Here is a 21,284-nt window from a genome sequence, read left to right on the forward strand (position 1 = left end):
TTTTTCTCATAACTCCCGAACAATGGCAGGAGATTAGCTTTGGCTTTAAATACATTCTTACTGCAGAGGTGAGGGAAAATCAGCAGCAATTAAGATTCCAGCAGTAACCAATAAATGTTTTCTGTTTAAATTTTTCCCTAATAAAAAAAATATTTAAACTTTGTAGCCAATGTACGTGGATACGAGGTTAGATGCATTATTTTTTCTTTTAAAAGCTATCATATTCCTAGCCTTTAGGAAAAACTCAGGCTGTATTTCATCATCATTCACTCAGGGTCTCTATTTTGTGTTGTCACCCTCCTGTCCACTTTTGGGTGGTCTCTGAAGAAGCATCACACAGTGCCACTCTCCTGATCCATTTCTCCGTGTATTTACTTTGCAAATATCAGTACTTTCGGGTCTTGTGGGATGTGGATCTTCTGTGCATGTGAATATTTAAAAGACCGGACCGGTGCCTTCCTGCGCCTGCCGCCTAGAGCAGTTGTTTCACCTTCATCTTCCCTTGAAGCTGAGCAGCACCACAACTGCACCACAAACTGCAGAGATTTATTTTTGTCCCTTGCGTTTGTGCCTTCATCTCCCAGGCAGGCCAACGAACTCCACTCACCTTGCCAGGGCCCTTTCATCTTTCAATCCCCTTGAATTTCTGTCTCAACTGCTTACACACACGCTGCGCTAGTCCCCTCGAGTCCACGACCTCTTCTTTCCAAAATAGTTGCTAACCCCATCAGCTTATCCGAATCAATCTGTTCCTTCCACGATCTCACAGATCTTAATGAAATCTTCCTCCTGCTCCCACTCCTTATTCTAAGAAACACCATCAAAATCCGATTAAAATGCTCTCGCATTCCAAGGATGAAAAAGCTTTGCGAGGAGCAGTCGTGCTCTAAACATAGCCCAGTAACTCCTGCTAACAGAAAATACTGCAAAGCAAAAACTCAAGGTGCAGGACTCGAGTGTGCTTGTTTGTGGCAGAGCACAGTTCTTCTCTTTGGAAAAGAAGGAGGCGGCACAGAGCTTCTTAAATGGAATAAAACTTGATCCTCAACGGAACGCAAGGCGGCAAATATACAACGTGGGACTTAATCCTTGCTAACAGCACGCAGCACAGCTCTCCAGCCACCATGCCTACAGCACGATTTACCCTTTCGGGCTATACTTTTTCTGTAGTTTTATTGCACTAAACTTCAGCTTTACAGCTGAAATCCCATTTCTCTACATGACCTCGTGAAGGCTGTTTCCAGGCTTTCAATTTGTGTTACTCAGATACCCCACAACAAAAACACAACCCCAAACAGGCAAGCATTCAGAAAGGCACAACAAAATATTCTGGGGAAAACATATATAAAAACATACCCCATTTTGCAAGTTATGAAGCTCCTGGAATTTCAAGAAATTGTACAACAGATAAAGGGGAATCGTGCCATCAGCATGTCACATGTAACATACACTACTCATTGCACCTCTGTTTTGAGGCACGCACCTTGGTTTAGGTAAATTTGCTTCTCTCTAGCAACATACCAGCTAGTCAACGTGGCCACTCACAGAATTTGAGGAAATTTAAAAAAAAATCAACTGTAGCCAACTCACATGAGAATCTCAAACGCTGCCAGCATCCATGGCACCACGTGGGTGCCTGCTGTCACCATGCACAGCCACCGGTGTGTCCCCAGCGTGGGGACAGGTTGTGCCCCGCGCCCCCCTGCCCATGCCCACCCTTCCCTTTCCTCCCCTTCCCGGCTGCCACATTCTGCCCACGCACACGAACGTACCCACAGCACCGAGATGACTTTTAATGTTTTGCCTGCTCACAACAAGAAGGGTGCGTGCCAGCCGGTCTCCTCCCTTGCTCCACTTCATCTGTCTCAAACCGAAATGCGTTCCCAAAAGCAAGTATTTGGGAACCTTCCCAGGCTCCGGTGACCACAGCGGACACACGTGGACCCCTCCGTGCTCAGTCTTAAACCCTCATTTGGCTTTCATTAAGTAGCCGGTCTTCCCTAGTAACATTGCTCAGCCGAAATCAGAGTGGATTCCTCTCCTCACGGCATTATTCGGGTGATATTGGTGAGGGAAGGGCTCCGCACATCACCCCTCGCTCCAGCCTGCCCAGCGGCGCACGCAGCGCTGTTATTTACACCCACGGTAATTCCCCTAAGCCTCTTAGGACAACGGGAGCAGCGGCCTGCAGATAATTTTTCCACCCACCACAAAGCACGTGATTCCTGCCAAGTTCCTCGCTCACAAGTAAGGATGTTTTACATGATACAAAGCAATATCGTCTGCTACGGGTCCCGGAGCCTCCCGGCAGATAAACAAATTCATCTGTCTTGTGTAGGGATGGAAAGCACAAATTCCACAGGGAAAGCTTCCCTGCTCTAAAAGGAATAAATCCAGGTTAGAGAATTGAAAGCAATCAGAAAGCTGGGCTCTAATCAGTGACTGTGGCTGTTTCCCCTAAGAATGCTCCATCAGAAACCTACCAAACACGACGTTTTCCTTCTTCAGGCACAACTGCACCAGCCAACAGCGATGGCTCGCCTGCTTGTCAGGGTTTTACCCATACACCAAGCCACACAGGCTACTGGCAACAAATCCAAGCACCCTCTGTACAACGTACATTTATTTCACTCCTTCTACAGAAGATTTCTCCATTATTTGTTTGGGCCTTAAAAAAAATAATCACTTTTTCTCTCCCTCAATGGCTACATATTGGAATCAAAGCCTACAGCAATTCAAGGCAGCTTTTTTAAGCAGCCATCCTTCTGTTGCTTCCTGCAACACTTGGAGAGTCGCTGATAGGATCTACCCAGCTAATTATTTAATCCCATCACTTACTGTGCATGTATTAAAAAAGAAATGGCTTTAGCAGTGTGCGTGCACGCTGTCCAGAACATAAGGCTTACTATAGCACAAAAAAATGCACAGAGGAAAACAACTTTTTCAAAACTTTGATAACTAAGTAAATTGGGCAACTAATTCGGCCAAAAAGTCTCCTCCTATTCTTGGATTTAAGCCTGACTCGTGCTAGTAGCACCACCGTGCACTGAAATGGGAACCATCGGTTATATTTAAGAGGACGGACAGGGTCTCTCGTAAAGAAGTGTTAACAACAACACTGCCAAAGTGGTTTTATTTTTCAAAAAGTACTCCTGGACATATTTATTGACAATGTAAGAACAAGCAATAACACGCAGCAAAATTATCCTGTCCCTGACTCACAGGAAGAGGTTCAATAGAACAAGGAGCTTTTATTTACAGGTTGAGATCTGGAAATAAGAATTCCACATCTCACAAGACAGACCTGACCCACAAAGCCCCATAGATATTCAATATTAATATCTGGAAGTATTGCACAGTTTAAAACATTCCTTCTCCATTCCTCATGTGCAAGCCTGCTTAAAGCCCTTGGTTTAAACAAAGGGCAGAGCACTGCTCTTTTGGCTGCTACAGTCCAGTCCCAACACAAGACTGAACTACTCCACCCTGACATTTTCTTCCACTGCAGAGAAAGATTAGTGTTTTGTTAAAGAGAGTGCCATCCTATAAATAGCTGCGTTTACAAGCACTTATAAATCTCTAATTGCTATTGCCAGTACAATTGCATAACTATCATCACTTGCTAAAGCTTCCCTGAGATGTAGACATGCAGCAAAGAACAGAAATATTTTCAACTGTCCTTTCGATTATGTGCTGGCAGCTCAGTGCTAGAGGGACAACTTTACAGCTTATATTTTAATAGTTTACATATTTTAACATATGTTACAAAGGAAGGTAGTTAAGCAGGTAGCAAATCATCAAGAACTCCAAGCATGTAACAGGCAATTACACAGGAAATAGCATTTATATAACGAAATCATAAATTTAAAGTTAAATAATTGGTATATCCATGGAATGGACAACATAAATCTAAGACTGCATTCTTGGTGTAGCAGGGCAATTAATTGATATAGACAATCAGGTAAACACAATGTTAAAATGGGATTCAATGGGAAAATGCAACCATCCATAGCTGAGTCAAACTGCATGGGAAGGGTGGGAGGGCAGGGGCAGCCACCCTGGAGTGTCCTGAATTTGGGAGACAAAAAGATTGGTCTGGAGGGGATGACTTGTGTAAAAAAATATTATTCTAATTGTCCCCTTCCAAAGCTGTCAGTCCCGTATAATTTTTTTTTTAACACTGTTTGCACATCACATATTAAGAGTGGCCAGACAAGGTGCATCTATACAAATCACAACACCCACTAATGAGCAGCGATGCTTCAGGCACTAGTCTGCTCCCAGCATGTGCATATTCTGTTCAGAAAGAAAAGAACAGGGGGCAGAACAGACCTGGAACTAGAGGATTTCGCCTCCAGTTATTTCTCAAAAGCAGTTTCAGAATCTCACCCTTCAAAACCATTTAATGTGGCTCTGGATGATCACCTGCTCGTTCTGCTGTTCCTCCCCCCACGCAGCATCCGCCACCGCTCCTCTCCACCAGGAGGCTTTTTCCCCCAGTAGGGTCAAACAGTTTTGAATGAAGAATCTGTTATTATTCCCAGCAGAAAGATACTTCGGAACATTAAGTGTGACCATATGGCCCTGCAGACAGTTATGGACAACATCTTCGCTGCCATGATCAACTCTGTCAAAGCAAGACTCTTGAAGCAGGAGGAAAAGCCCTCATCATCTTTGCCAGTTTGTTCTCTTTGAAAACAGATCAGCCAAGGGCACACAGGCTGAAAGAGCACGCTAGGCATTTCCTCTGACCCACACAAGCACCTCATTACACCTCATTCTTCCATAATTTCATCCTCCACAACCATCTCATTGAGAGTTTCAGAGCAAATTCTTCCCTTCCAACTTCCACCGAGCTAATTTGCTATGAGAGTCTCACGAGACCCATCGAGAACGAACCTTATCCAAAGGCAAAACGCTTTGAATTTGTGGTGAATCATTATTTTTTGGTATCAGATGCTCTGCATCCTTACCCTCCCGAGTGAGTCATCTCTCATTTCCAGCTAGCATTCTGCATGAGGGACTCCACCTGGCTCATTAGTGGGTGGGTATTTTCAGAAACTCCAATTCTTTCAGCAGTTGAAATAGAGAACAAAAACAAAATCTTGATTTCTGCCAACACAAGATGACATTCAGCAGGAACAACGTGAATTACTGGTAAGGCTGAAGCTAGGCTAGGAGCATGTTTGTGCGGAAGGTCGGTATTCCCAGCAGGTCTCAGAAAGTGCTGCTTTGTTTGCTTAAGTCATCAAACATTTGTTTTTGTGGTCTGCTTCGACTCCTGTTAATATTCGCTTAGGTTTCATCCTTGTAAATGCGTTTCACCCACAACCAAGGCCTGCAAATGACTTCCCCAACATTAGATGCAGTTTAGCATGTAAAGACATTCCAGAAGCAATTGCATTGCATGCCAGATGAAATATTAATGATCAGGTTTTGCTACAAGCAAGACAAATTGACCGTGGAACTGACGAAACAATAGTCAAAGCAATGCTCTTACAGGAGCATGGTCAGTTGTTTCAGGTCTCTATTCTGCCTGCAGCCCCCAAAGGCAGTGAGGGTTACAGCCCCGGCACACAGAGGGCAAAGAGTTAAGTTTGTGACCTGGCACTTCTCCTCAAACCTGTTCAGAATCATTATTATCCAGAAGGAAGTTACATATTAATTTGTAGGAACAACACAGTCTCTGTGCTTGAAGCTGAACTCCACGTGTAATTGTATTTAAAACAAACTTTGTTTGGGATAACTTTTTTTTTGCACAGATTCTAGAGGAAGAGGGTTAAATCCTCAGATTTGTCTCATTTGTCATCTGACCATGCTGCATACCACAAGGAAATTAATCACATGCTAATGTATTCACACCACTTTGGAGCCTCTGTGACCTTGCTTGGAAGGGAGGAGATTTGGCCTGAACTGTTTCAGAACCGCATCCAGCGTGACACCGTCAGCAGCAGGACCCACGGCCCCAGGGCATGAGGCAGGGCCGCGCTGGGTTTGGTCCTCAGCCTCCAGCCCTGAGCTGAAAAGAGGATGAGCAGGGAACCGAGCTGGCCACAGCACGGGGCTGTGTGGGATGGGGAAGAGGCCGGAGAAGAGGCCGGCATCCTTCCAGCTGAGCCTCCCTCCAGGAAGCCGCCCTCCACACCGAGTTCCGACAGTAAAAGGAGCTGGGAGACCACCCACACCTGACCAGATTTACTCCAGCTGTCCACACTTCTCGTCCTCCTGGCAGTGAGGGAGGACAAAGGACAAGGGTGTCCGATCCCAGTGCCAACAAACATGGGTCTGGGCCCTGGATTCTCCATCTCGTTCACAGCATCGCTGCCTTCAGAGCCATCCGCTGCTACAAGCACCTTACAGACAACAGCCAGACTGCTGGGACAGGTTCCTCCAAAACTACACAGACACCGCCATTGACACTGCTTACTTCATGGAGCAAATATCCCTCAGAAAATCCCCGCAGTAAAACACTGGCTGTTTGCCACCCAGTATGCAAACAGGCAAAACTAATGAGACCTTCAAAAGGTGCCACGCTCACCTTGCTCATGAGACGGATCCGTGCAGGCCCCTTTGGGTCACACAGGTCAGAGGTCCGAGCACAACAGATCTGTGGGCTTTGGATTATTAAGAAAAAAAAAAAAAATCCACCCACTTGTTACAAAAATAGGCAAGTGCCTTCACAGAGCTACCCCTTGCAAGCAAAGGCTACGGAGCCTTCAGAAATAAACCCGACACATCGCCCTGTGCGCCCAGGAAGGAATCCGAGGGAACAGATCGTTTTGTACAAATTGAGCCTCTGAGGGTCACTGCATTACAGAAATAGCACGATGTGAGAAGACATTTCCTGCTTGCCTCTGCGCGGGGCAGGTGCCTGTGTCAGAGGAGTTGCTAGGAGAGGACAAGCCCATAATCCTCGGATCTTCCTCCTCAAGTTCTAACAGGATTTCCAGTGCTGGAGAACACATCTGTGACCCTGCCCAGGAAACCACCTTCAGAAAGGATAACCAACTCGGCCTGTTCTGTGATTAACTTGGAGTTTCCAGTACTGATTTATGAATGCTGTGTATTTTATACGTTCACACGATTCCTGAAAAGGAGATTAAGGTATTAACATACAGAGAAAAGCACGAAGTAGTTTCATCCGGTGTTTAACATTAAGAAAACCTGAAGCTACCTGCCTTGAAGCACTGCCTTCATCAACCTAGGAGGTCATTCAACGCTTCAAACATCTGAAGAAAACCTACACCCATAAAAACAGAGGACAAAGGAAAAAGTAATGGGAGAGAATACCATAAAGAAATAATGACAGATTAGAAAACATATATATAAATGCAAAACACCTGGGCAAAGCTAAAATGCACTTTCCACAAGGAAGAGCTCTTCCTCCTTTTCTAATCCCCATGATTTGTCCTTACTGTGAAGGTTCAAAGCCAGCTGTCTCGGGTCACTCTACAGCTACTGTCAATGTTTATTAAAGAGGGGAAACCACTTGACCCCGGGAAAAGGTCTTTGGGGCAGACCTGGCTGGCGGGACAGGACCTGACCACAGCAGGGGAACGTCACGGCCCCGACCCGCGGAGCAGAGGCCGGCCCCATGCCGCAGGAGGCCAGGCCCTGTCCTGCACATGTACAGCAGGGGGTGACCGACTCCTAGATTTGAGGTCTGAGCACTAAGGGTCCTTTGCTTCTGCGAAAAGAAGGAACGTTTACACTTAGCTTATATCTGCACTTGTCCTGAAGGACGAATTTTGAGGCTGAACCACCACCAACTAAAAGACTCCTGCCCAAACCACACAAAAGACTTGGAGCCTGATGCTGTAACACGTTGTGCTACTTCTAAAGCTTTCACTCAGCAAAAGCGAAACCTGCCACTGCATATTTTTGTTAGGTATATACCACTCAGTGCCTTCACTAGCTGGTGTTCTGCTTTTTTTTTTTCCTTAAAATCACACACCAAAAAGCTCTGTGTTCAACAGCTGTGGATTTTGCTTCTAACACCACATTTTCCTTCAACTCTGACAGCCAGGACTGCCTAGTAGCAACTTCACCATTCCACCTTTCGAATATTTGCGTAACTCATGACAGAACCACGTAGCCCAGCTGGGCCAACAAGCCACCACACTCAAGCCCCAAATATTTGTCCTGGACATTACCTGAGGAACGAGGTGCAGAACCACAGCGCTGGCCCCGCTGGAAGCAGGGCTGGGCCTGGAGGCCTGGAGAGGAGCCTGGGTTGCTCTGTTCTGTCAGCAAACGAGCAGCTTCCAAGGCTGCTCCTCTAACTCGTAGGAATTTGTCTTAAAGATCAAGCTTGCCACAGAACTGTACCACAGCTGTACCCACGTGAAGCAGACGGGAACGATATTTTGTTGTTAGAGCCAAAGAAGACAAAGAGCTGGCATTAAGGAACGCCACAGCCTGACCTCGCTGCCCTCATTGGGATACCAGGGCAGGCAGCAGGTCCCGAGCACACATTCGGAGGCTCAGCAGCAGGGCAACTGCGTGTTTACAGCTCCTCACACTGAGCTCTGGTTCTCCAGGATTCATCTCAATTATCACAGGATGCAGCTGAGCTGTCTGCAAACATTAAAGGAGAAAAGCCGTAGGCACCACCTAGCAAATTTCGACTCGCAGCATTCCTGGTGGCTGACAGCGAGGAGTCGCAGCACACGTCCAGAACCAGCCTCCCCCCTCAGCAGGAGCCGAGACAATGTGGGCACTTCTGAGAGTAGGAACGCAGAGGAGTTTCTGTGGCTGCCCTATTTTTTTTATGCATGGACCCTAGAGCCCAAAAATGCTCAAGACAAAATGGAAGGAGCAGTAGAATTAAAGTTGGACTTATTTTATCAGGTATCGGCATCACCTCCGAGTGAAGTTTTCCAGCACACCCAGCAACGGCCCAAGACCACATTGAAAATCCAGCTTCAGCGTGAGTCCTGGCAGGGCAGGGCAGGGCAGCAGCACACAGCCCCAAAACACCAGTCTCCTGCCCAGCACTATGACCAACGCAGGAAAGGCTGCCTGATGAAGTCCTCCCAGGTTGTTGATCCTATAGCAGCAATTCGAATGCTGTATTTAAAAGATGACCTGATTTTGAACAAAGCAGTTATTAAAAAAAATCTTCAACTGGATTAATTTTGCTCTCATTATGCCTTTCAGTATATAGACAGAGCCATTAAAACTCAAATAGACATGAGCATCAGATTTAGATCTTTCCACTCATGTCCAGTAAAAATCAAAAATAAATTTAGACCAGAGAAAGAGGGGTGGATCTATTTTGAGTCAAAATAAAATACTGTTATAAAAGTTCAACTCTTAATAACAGATTTTGGCCGAGAGAATGTTAAATGCTATGTCAGCATCTGCTCTACTGAAAATTTCAAAGTACTGAATTGCTTTGATAGTTCTTTGACCTCTGCCCCACATATCCAACACAGCGTTAATTTGGGAAGGAATTATTACTGCAGCAGGGTGCCGCTTCCTATCCAGCATCTGTAACCTGCCCCAAGCTGTGTACCACAAAAAGGCTGCCAAGCAAAGAACATTTGTGTCAGGGGAGCCACTGCTGCTCCATCGGTAAGGCTCCCACTGTCACACACGGTCACATCTAGCTGTCCACATACACCAATTGCCTAAGCTTCCCCACCACCACCAGTGCAATTACCCGTTGCAGAAATACTGCGAGTTTTGCTTCTTTCATTACCTGGTAGCAAGTCCTCGTTAGCTGCAGCCCACAAAGGAGTTTCCTCCTCCACCAGCAGCCACAAATTTAACAGGGCACTGCAGTTTTGCATGACTGTGAGGACTCAGACCTGTTTTTTTCTTATTTGTGAACAAAAGCACATTTAAGCCAAGAACTCTGACAGCACAAAACCTACACATTGGCCATTGTTTACTGCCTCGTTCTTCAGACGCACGATGCTACGCAGGAAAATCAAGGCCTGTAATGAATTATTGGTCAGCACGCTATCTGGAAGCTTTGTGACTCCAACAACTCCCTCCATCTCCTTATATGCTCAAGAAAGCACAGACAGGGAAAAATAGCCAATTAACTGAAAGTCAACAGTTCAGTCTCATAAAGCCTTACACATTTGGGAGGGGGGCAGAAAGCAGAGCAGCAGCAGGCAGAACACAGCACGGGCATCCAAGCACAGTCCCACCGGGATGGGGAGCATGGGTCTGCCCCGACAGCACGGGTATTTTTGTGCCACAACCACACAGCAATCCTTTAAGCCTTCTGCTAGGTTTTAAGCACAGGAGCCGCAGAACGTAACACATCAAAATGAAGATAAAACAGATAAACCTTTCATAAAAGGTGCAGACTGTCAAACAACACACGTACAACGCAGAGATTTACTGGCTGACACACGCACAGGAGGGCTGGCAGGAAGGCTCTCACCAGCCCACCCCTCTACAGATGCTAACCTGCCATCTGCTTCATTGCCACCTTCCCCTACACCCTTTAAAGACGTTCTCAAAATGCTGAGTTTGGGTGCCCTTCCCACACTTACAGGTTTTTCTGTGCTCCGATCAGCAACTGGGTCCTGCTGGAAGCAGTGCAATTACCAGGATGCTGAGACATGGGCTTCCAGAAGAGTTGTGTCAGTACTTCAAGGAGCCAACACAAGCAGAATGGTGTAGGTCAAGCTTTACAAAGGTTGTAAAGCAATAATTAACACCCAGAATGAAATGAGCAGCAGGCAGGCAGAAAAGTAAAAGAAGTCTCGCCCCAAGAGCACGTGTAAAGGCTCCAGCCATCCCAAGGTATAACGATGTTTCTCCTTCACTGGAAGCAATGCCACCGAGTCCAGGTTTCTCACATCGTTAGAAAGGATGCAACAGGCATAAGAGCACAGTCATTCATAGAGCAAAGCCAAACAGAGAAGAAGAAAGGATTTTTAACTTTAAAATAACCATTTTTAACACCCATAAACGCAGCAATTTGAAAGACCGCTAACCTGGAATTGAAGCCATCGCCTTCCAAAACGAAGAAACCTAAAATAACCTAACCTGCTCCACATAGAGCCAGGCTTCTGCAAAACCCATCCCAGTCAGCCATGCATCCACCGTGCAGAAAAGTGGATTCAAAATCAACTCTCTTTGACTTTGTGTCACAGTCCAACACCAGCAAAGACAGCAGCATTCGCAATCATTACATTAAACACGTATCTCAAATGCTTTAAGGTATCACCAAGTCTCTAAGGGTACTTACTGCACACACTGTTTGGAATCAGTGTTAATACATGCTCCTAGACTCAAGACCAAACACAAGAGAAAAGGCTCCGCGTTGTTCGCAGGAGGCAGTCAGTAACTGGACCAAACTTACACATCTGCTTCCATACACAACCTCATTTCATTTTTGTCTGCACATAATCCATGAATTCAATCATCACAGGTGCCCTGTATCCCAAAATAAAGTCCTTTCCTCCAGAAAAAATAAAAATAAAATAAAAAAGTACATTTAATCCTAAGTGAGGCTCCTGCCTCTTCTAGCTCTCATCTCCAGGTGTCAGACTGGCCCAGCAGCGGCACTGTTTAAGCACACATCTCAAGTCAGGACCTCGGTACAAACCAGCCCCGTGGTCGTGCTTCCCGCAGCCGATGGCAGCACCAGGCACAAGACGGCTTCTCCCTGCCCAGAGCCAACCCTCAGCACCCCGAGCGCCGAGCAGAGGCTCTGATGGAATCTGCAAGCACTGCAGAAGCCAAAGGAAGCGCAATTCCAATACGTTTAACAACCGAATTAGCATAATGCTCAGCATGCAGAAACCAGCTTCCCTGACCTTCCCAAAACGCTGATCCGCAACTATCGATGAGCCTCTCCTATGTGTGCTGTGATTCAAGTACAGCTAAGAAAGGAAACCAGAAAACATCCATTGCCCCATCAAGTTTAGCAAGAACAGCTCAGAGACGTGGAAACCTCTGCTGCAACCACACACAACCTCGGAGCAATACCCAGAACCTCTCACTACTATGTAAAATTGTATTTGAGGGTGAAAGGATCAGAACTTGTACCAGAAACCCTCCTGCTATCATACCTGTCCATTTCATCTCTTCTTCATTACAAGCAGTAACCAAAGAGAGATGGGATACTCTTAAAAACCTTTCTTTCGTAAAGAACAACCTGAACGCTGACTAGTAAGAATTACAAGACACGTACATTTGAGCATGATTTAGAAATACTTCACATTAATTGCATAAATCACAATGTTTACTTTCCCAAACACAACTGCTATCGTAGGCTGAAATATAACATGCAAGGAAAAAAACTCCATACTGTTCATAGATGCATACTGCAAGGATAGGATGATATTTAAGGTAACCATTAGGGTGCTTAAAATATTCTAAGGGCAAATTATACTAATATCTGCCATTTGAAAGCACCGACACAGTCAGAGCACTGTTTGACCACAAGCAACAAAAATGACATTTCTTGTAAGGTCGCTAAGTAAAGGAACAAACCAGCTGCACTGCGCAGCTCGGGCCTCGGTGCCCGTTTTAGAAAGGCATCCCTGCTCGTCCTGCTCAATGAGGAATTCAGAGCGTTCTCATGAAAATCAAACGCAATTCTGGTGGCCAGAAATTCCAGCCCTGTTTAAAACATACGACTTTGCTGGGCCAAATGCTTTCGTTACGGATGAGAGGGCTTTGTCCATCGAAAGCCTTGTATGGCTGAGCGTCCGCGCGGCAGATAAACATCCCTCTGCGGCTTTGGCACCGCTCGCTCCCTACCAAGAGTCACTGATACTGGAGCTGAATTCAGAAGGCAGCCAGACTCCAATCCGAGCCGGAGTCTGAGCTCATTAAAAGAAAGGAATAAAGACCGGCTTAAATTCCATTCCTGTTTGTGTCTTCCAAGCGCTAACCAACATTGATCACCCCACGTTTGCATCGGCAGGAATACCAGAGCTGCCCAGTTATTAGCGCCACTCGATGGGAGGCACAGAAGGCACGTGCTTAACCAACAGCACCACCAGGAAAACAGCCACTGCAAAAACATAAACAGTGGCTGACGTGTATGGAGACAACATGGCTTGCACCAAAAGCACACACAAACACTCATTTTCATGCATTTCACTAAAACACCAGCAGCTTTTTACCCTTAGAAAGGAAGGATAACGTTTTTTGGCTTTAACTCTTAGACATAGATAAAAACCAACAAAGCAAAACCATCATCATCATCACTTCCTCACCACCATGCAAACCCAAGCATTTAAAGCCCCAAAACACAGCTAATTTCTTTTTCTTCCGTCTTGCCATTCATCTTACGTGCACCCAAGCCGCCCCTGCAGCCAAGCTGAAGCTGCCTGCTCTGGGGCTGGCCTCGCTCGGGGGCACACACACGCTTCCAAGCGATGCCAACACACCACGGACCGCGCTGCCGAGCGGTAACTGGGTCAGGCACTCAGCCGAGACCACAGCACAGCCCGGTCCTCACCTCCCACCCAGCTCCCCCCAGCTCCATACAGCTGGGCAACGAGATTGCTCTGATTAAAGAAACTTCTGGAGCGCACACGCAGGAGTTTTTTCCCCCTCCAAGTGAAAACCATGCAGATAACTCATTGCTGCAGGTTTGGTTATCTTTTTCTACTTGTTACAGCAAGCTAATGGCCATCCTGACTCATAATTATTACAACAGCGAGAAGCTTTCGGTTCTCACACTGTTGCGAGTCCAACATTCGTTTTATTTCAGGCATGCCACGGCTTTATTATAGCTCAATGCTTTATTATAGCTCAAAATGGAAAGTTCGGGCATTTAATACTGATAAGAACTTCTACGGAACAGCTCTGTAATTGGCTTTAAGGCTGCCCAGATTTTCCCCCAGAGGCTTCAGCGCACATTCACAGGACAGGACCTGAAACGCAAACAAGCAGCAATTTCAGCTCAGAATCCCCCACACTGCCCAAATCGCAGCCCCACAATCACACCAGCCTAAAAAAGCATTGTTACCCTTCCTGTCCTCAAGCGTGTTTGTAGAAGTGAAGAGTACAAAAAAAGTTCGACCCCCATCGTTTCCATGTAATTGTAAAGTACCGAAAACTGCCAAAGTACGTATTAACAATTTGGGATTTTCTCCTACTTAAGCAGATGTATTGAAAACTAACCCCACCCAGCCCTGAAAGCCGTTTGAGAGCTTTCTTGCTGCAGTTCCAGCATCACACATTTCCAAAACAAACCAAGGACAGTTGGAAGCAAGAAAGTAAGCCATGTGGGTTTGGGGAAGGAGCCTAAAAATGATCAAGCTGTTTACAGAGTCGCTTCTAGGCCTGACAAAAACCCTCACTCCCCGAGCAGACCTTTCCCATGAGATTTTCAGCTCCTACCAGCTGAGTTTCACCAAGAATTTCACTCGAAGCCAGCGGGCAGAGCACGCCCTCGGCACCACGGGAAGCACAGGGGGCAGCCCAACAGCACGCTGCTCGGACATTTTGGGAGCAGGCAGTGCCCTCGGCTGCAAGGGGCAGGGGCATCCAGAGTTTACCAAGCATGAGGGTTTCAAGCTGTGCTGCTACATCTATGACACCTGTGCTGCAAACTGGGGACAGCCACCGCACGGTGCCAAAGGCCACTCCTGCACCAGGGAGTCCTCCTTTAAATAGGTCCCGAGGCCAAAGCAAGAAGGTCGTGGCTTTTTCCCCCACATGATGCCTTTGGATGATTCCTACACAGAAAACAAAAAACACACCTAAAACGTTGCAACACCCCCGGCTTCTCATCACCCTTGCACGCCAAGCACAAAGAAGTGATACAGAGCGCTCACAGCACCGCTGCAGCGTCGTGCCCGGGCTTGCAGGATTAAGCACTTCACTTCAGGCTCCCTTTTACAACAGCCCACTGAACACAGCGTGATCTGCCCCGTGAACAGCACCTTAAAGTTCTGAATAGACACAGCACGTTCCTCCCCAAAGCTCCTTAAGAATCGAAAAAGGAGCCCCAAAATATTGTGGCTACCTTAAAGAATGATATAAACTAGCAGAAAAGCTAAACACCGAGCATCTCCCTGCCACCAACAGCATCACGTGAAAATCTACCGAGCTCTGGAAGTGAAAGACTTCCAACCAGCATTATTCATACCCTCCTGCGGGAAAACATCCTATAAAAAGAAGGCTTGGAAGTGCGAAAAGGACAGCGGCACTGCATGTAACTGGATGCCAAGGATTTGAAACTTGCAGCGAGACAGGCGCGCACACACCCCTTTCACCAGTCACATCTTTAAATACCTCCACGGCACGCAGCTCGGCGTGACAAACCCACCCGCAGCAGAAACTTCCCCTGGCAAGGGAGCAGCACCCAGTCACCGGTTTCGGTGGAGCATCGAGGTGAGGAAACCTTCCAGCTCAGGGAGAAAAACGGGGATGGATGGGACTCCTCGGTAAGGAACCAACACGTCCAGCACCAGGTCCAAGCCCCGTGTCACCAACCTGTCGGGCATCCCCACAAGCACCGCCGCGCTGAAGTTTTCAAGCCTGTGGGAAGCTTTTTTTTTTTTTTTTACCACTATTTAGAAACTCACAGACAGGAGAAAAATCACCAGGAGCTGTGTCAGCTTTGTTCGGATGGCTCTTGGAAGAGCAGCCCGAGGAGAGACAGCTCCAAGAGCAGGGGGAAAGCAAAGACAGACCCCACGGAAAGGAGCGGGCAGCGAGCGCAGCAACGCATTCCTCTCCAAGGAGAAAGAGCTCGTTTTTTACTTCTCCGTAACCAAGCCCACGTGAAGGGGAAAGGAGGCGACAAGGCAGGCTGCAGAATTACCCAGTAGCCAGGGAAACAAGGCACTGACCGGAGCAGAGCCCCGGACAACGCCGGTGCCGCGCGGGGAACGCGTGCTCCTTGTGGCACCGTCTCCATTCTGCGCTCAGCCTGCACAGCACCAGGGCTGGAGAGCTTCTGAAATACCGTCCTTGGAGGCTGAAATTCTTGCAGCCAAGTCTCTTCCCGAGCCAGAACTCATTTTTCCCCCTCTTCTGAGGAACTCAGGCCTGCAGGAAGCCTGCGGACACCCGAGGGGCTCAGCTCGCATCGCAGGCAGCAGCGCTGCTGCACGTGGTTGGAGACAGCATTAAAACAGGAAAATCAAAGCTACGTGCAGCTGGCAGCACGGCGCTGAACGGAGGCAATAAAGCGCTCAATTACCAGACATTAAAGCCTTCCCAGGACCTTGCTATCTGCTCGGCCAGAGCCCAGATGCGGAGCGGCGGCGATGGGCACGCGCCGACCTTTCTCCCCCAGCCGAACGGCACCGCGAGCACCAACCTTGGACCGCAGTCACATCATTTACTGCCGCGGGTAAAGCAGGACAGGAAAAATGACAACCAGCGAATTTCAGGCGGAGGGGCAGCCCTGGGCTCCTGCTGCTTCCAGGGAGCGGCAGCGCTATGACGAGAGTCGTTTTGTTCTTCTTTGGGATTTTTGGGGAAAGGAGCGATATTCAGGGCAGAGACATGCAGAGGAGCACCACGACCATCACCATGAAGCTGCTGATGGGTGGCTGCTCCCCTCCTTCCCAGAGGCAGGGATCAGACCCGACCCTGGATCCTCCCCGGGGGAATTCCTTCGGTGTCCAACCTGGGCACCCACCGGGGTGGGTTAGGGGCAGCCCCCACCGTCAGCCCCATTCCTGCCCCTCACCTATCCCAAAGCAAAACCCACCGCAGACTGACCCCCCGATACACCCCATGGCTATTTTTGCAGGAAAAAGCACAAAACACAATGACATAAAACCTATAAAACAGTACAAAAAGTTGATAACCACTCGGATGGAAGATTTTGGGGAAAACACCCGTGCTGAGCCCCCCGCCAGCCCCCCCCCCCCCTGCTGCCAGCCCCCCGGAACACCCCGAGGGGGCACGGGGAGATAACACCAAGGGCGGTGAGGGGGGGGGGGGCTCCTCCTGCCGAGGCTCTCCCCAGCCCCGCCGTTACCGGGGGCACCCCCCCCACCCCCCTACCCACGGGGGGAACCCAGCGCCGCCCCACCCACCCCCGATGGCCGCCCCGGGGCCGTTCCCCACCGGCAGCACCCTGCGGCACCGGGGGGGCACCAGAGGGGCTCAGGGGGGGCTCCGGCTCCGACCCCTGCCCGGCCGTGCCCCCTGCGGGACCCCCCCGGGACCCCCCTAACCCACCCCAAACCCCCCCCCCCGGTGCTTCCCCGCCCCGCCGGTACCGGCCGTGCCGCAGCGACCGGCGGCGCTGCCCGGGGGGTGCCCCGGGGTGGAGGTGGGGGAGCCCCGGGGTGGGGGCAGCGCCCCCCGCGCCCCCCGCGCCCCCCGCGCCCCCCGCCCGCTCTCACCTCCCGGCCCCGCCGCGCTCCGCGCCCCGCCGGGCAGGCGCCGACCGGGCCGGGCACGGCCCGGGGTGGGCGGGGCCAGGGCGGGGGGGGGTGGGCGGGGCCTCTCCGAGCCACGCCCCCACGCAGTGCCCGGCCGCGGGGGGGAAGCGGCTCCGTTGTCAAGGCGACCGCGCGGCGCCGCTGGGGTGGGCGGGGCCGAGCCCCCCCCCCGAGGGGAGAGGGAGGCCACGCCCCTTCCACCTGCCCCCCTCCCCCCCCCCTCCTCTGGTGGCGGCGGGGAGGCCGCGGGTTCGAGTCCCGCCCCGGGAGCGAGGCCGGTGCCAGCCCTGAGGGAAGCACAGCCCCGTGTCCCTTCGTCCTTCCACGGCCCCCGTGCCAGGGCAAGCTCGGTCACCAGCGCTGGGGACGGAGCTTTAGGCTGTGAAGGGGACGTGTGTCCTCAGTCTGGGGCCATTTCTCCTCAGTCTGGGGCCATTTCTCCTCAATCTGGGGGCATTTCTCCTCAGTCTGGGGGCATTTCTCCTCAGTCCGGGGCTATTTCTCCTCAGTCTGGGGGCATTTCTCCTCAGTCTGGGGGCATTTCTCCTCAGTCTGGGGCCATTTCTCCTCAGTCTGGGGGCATTTCTCCTCAGTCTGGGGGCATTCCTCCTCAGACAGGGCTGTTTCTCCTCAGACAGGGCTGTTTCTCCTCAGACAGGGCTGTTTCTCCTCAGACAGGGGTGTTTCTCCTCAGATAGGGGTGTTTCTCCTCAGACCAGGCGGGTTTCTCCTCAGCATGAGGCAGCTCCATGCCCGCCAGGAGCCCCCCAGCCTGCCTGCGGGCCCCTCAGCCGTGCTGCCCCCCGGGCTGTGTGGTGGTGTCAGCGCTGACTCTGCTCCTTGCCACCTTGCCAAGGTGTGGCTTGTGTGCCGGAGGAGTCCAAAGTCAGCTCCGGGGCCGGTGACTCACTGGGCAGGCAGTGCCCAGGCCGTGGCCGGGGTGAGAAGTGGCAGCGAGGGCGGCTCCACGCCCTCAGCCAGCTCCCAGCAGGGCCACAGGGCGCCCGGCAGCATCCCCATGTCAGCAGGGAGCCCACCGGTCACTGCCCATCCACACCTCACTTCTGCTTCAGATTTTAGGGCTCCTGGGCAGATCAGGCTGATTTATCTTTCCGTGCCCCGTGCCTGCACTGCCGGAGGGAGGTGATGCTTCCTTGGTGCGCCTCAGCTCCGAGCAGGAGCTGCCCGGTGGCTGCTCCAGGCAGGTGTGTGGCTGGGGGCCAGGGGAGAGCTCTCAGCAGAAGCACCCAGCTGCACGATAGCTGCGCGAATAAAAGAGAGCCTCACCTCCTCTTACCCCACCCTTGTTGTGTACACCCACATCCCATTTAAATCAAGATCCCTTTCCCACAGACCCCCTTGCTCCCAAATCAGGCTAATATATGTATTTCCCCCACCTTAGCAATGCTTTTATCTTCACCACATACAAACACAAAGCGATCCCAGCTCCGTGACTCATTCACCTTCCCCTTTTCCAGAAATGAAGGCACAATCCTGTCCCCTCATCCTCCTGTCCCCCCACCCAGCACCCTCCCCACATGGCCAGCACGGTCACCCCCATGCCGGCACCCATCCCGCAGCCCAGGCCATTGCTGGGACTGACGCATGCCCGCACAGCGAGGGTGATCCACGGCTCAGATTAGTGCCTCTGCAAACAGGGTGTTACTGCTTTTTCCCTCTTTGAAGTGGTTCTCGGTCCACCCATGGCTTGGGAACCACTGCTCAAGCACACGGGGCTTTCAGAAAGGAATGGGAAACAATGAAATCGCCTGATCAGTTATTCAGGTGCCGCTCTAATGGCATCACCCTCCACAAAAACTCCTACATACCACGACGCAGCCAGAGATGAGAGAACTGGCCGAGCCAGGCTCCGGAGGCTGCGTAGCCTTTGGGAAGGCTGCATTCAAATGGGCGACTTCAAGAAGAGCAGACGCCTTCCCAAGAAGCTGCTGCCTCGTTTCCCACTGTCTGAGGAGGAACCTCAGCGTGTGCCTTTGCAAATACCCAGGGCGATGAGACTTGGGAAGTTCAAAGGAGCCAGAGCAGCTCTCAATGCTTCAAGCCCCAGCAGGCCAGGGGCGGCAGCTGCACCTGCGGGACCGCAGAGCTGCGGGGTGGATGCAGGCCTGGTCTCGAAAAGCCTCCAGTATAGAGCTGGAGGGGCCGTATCCTAACCCTCACTCAGCCTCTGCTGCCCTGGGGAGATCCCAGCCCTATGGGAACGGGAACGGCTGCGGCGTGGGGCCAGCACAGAGGGAACCACAGGACCCACAGCACTGCTGCAGAGAGCCGGGATCCCCCGGCACCGGGCACAGCAGGCGGCACCGCGGCCATGGTGGCTCCTTGGGGAGGGACCCGTGGGACCTGATGCGGGGAGGGCTCCTTCCCCGTGCCCTCTCCCTGTTATGACCCTGCCCGACCCCTTCTCCCGCTGTTTATCAGCAGGTATTTGACTGAAGTTAACCGCAATCTAGGGGCAGCGTTAAACGCAGAGCCCTGTTCCGTCGCCCCATGTACATAAATTAGAGCTGTAATTCCACCCCGCGGTGTGGATGGCAATAGCAAACAGACGCTGCCAGCCCCATCGCACGCAGACGTTTGAGCTTTGAACCTTTGGTTTATGATTTCACCAGTACTGTCAGTGCCATGATATGCAAGCGCTATACAATGAAGGAGTGCTCGCACTTGGACAAAAATGGCAGGCCTCAGCCCTGAGAAGTTTTCATTTTTAAACACAAATGCTCTTTGCCATCACACCGACAAAAGGCTCTGCCAGGCTGATGCACCCGTTCACTAGCAGCTCTGCTTCTTCCCAGGTGGGCACTGCCTCCCTTTCTCCTCTCTACACTACAGTTAACTTCCAGGGCTGGCGCATTTCACAATTTGACTACGAACTGCACAAAAGCAGTGAATAACAGCAAACATCGCATGTACCAGCGGGGCTGCTCCGGTGATCTGCTTCCTCTCGCACAGTCTGTCAGTGCCCTGTAGTGGAGAAACGGGTTAATTGCAAATGCCACATGGAGCCACTGCCAAGCTGCCGGGCTGTGCTCCTGCAAACCTGGGTCAGGCCCTGGCAGCCGGTGGAGAGGCTCCAGCACCGCGGCTGCGTGGAGATTTCGGCTGGGTGCCGCCTCGGTGGGACAGCACTCTGCTCCCCGTCACCTCTGCCTGTCCCTGCCCAGCCCCAGAACACAGCCCCTGGGCACACGGGCAAGATTCCTTCCTCTGCCCCAGTTACTGACAGCCTCGTCTCTTCCCTCTGAGCAAGTGACTCCTATTACAGGGAGGTGGAGATGCATGCGAAAACACTTCAGCTGGGCCCGGGGAGCAAGCGCCTGCTCTTCGCAGGCTGGCGTGGCTTTGGAAGGCTCTGGCCCCAAGCGGTAAAGCACTTCGGTGTCCAGACTTGCAACCCTCCACAAAGGGCATGCTCCCACAAAGGTCAAAACTTCTGCTGAAGGTGAGAGGTGAGGCCCCAGAGGAGCCAGCCAGGAACGCCCTGCACGTCTTGGGCACAAAGTGCTGCAGGAAGGTGTTCTACTGCCAAATAGCATAATCCACAAAAAGGAAACAGAAAGCAAAGCTTCCCTCCCGCTCCCCATCCCCACCACGGCAGGGGTCTTTCACAGCTCCTTTCGCACCTCTCCGTGTTCAGCCACCCCAAAAGTCAGCGCAGAGGGCTCTGAGTGCCAGGCACTGAGCCCCACTGCTCTCCGGACCCCCCTTGTCTGCTGCAGGCTCCTCTGCAGCCCCCAGGTTTCAGGCATGGCTTGGAGGAAAACAGGCATGGAAGAGAGAGTCCTGATTTCACAGGGAGAGGTTGTAAAATACTTCTGAATGCCAGCTCTGGCCAAGAACCATTCCTGCCCCGGAGGGCTCTGCAGGGCTCTGAGCAGGTCTCTGATCGGAGCAGGGCTCTCCCTCTTCCAGAAGGGAGCTCAGCCAGGC

The 21,284-nt window shown here is 50.9% G+C and overlaps 1 protein-coding gene across 1 annotated transcript in view; it reads right to left on the reverse strand.

Moving 5' to 3' along the window:
• KIAA1671 (KIAA1671 ortholog) overlaps positions 1 to 17,404 on the reverse strand; it is a 71,338-nt gene extending 53,934 nt beyond the window's left edge. The window contains exon 1 of the mRNA XM_068654505.1: positions 17,295 to 17,404. The gene's annotated coding sequence lies outside the window, so the exon portion shown is untranslated. The remainder of the gene's footprint in view (positions 1 to 17,294) is intronic.
• Positions 17,405 to 21,284: the final 3,880 nt, after the last annotated feature.

The sequence above is a fragment of the Anas acuta genome, chromosome 17 (assembly GCF_963932015.1).
Source record: "Anas acuta chromosome 17, bAnaAcu1.1, whole genome shotgun sequence".
NCBI classification, from domain to species: Eukaryota; Metazoa; Chordata; class Aves; order Anseriformes; family Anatidae; genus Anas; species Anas acuta.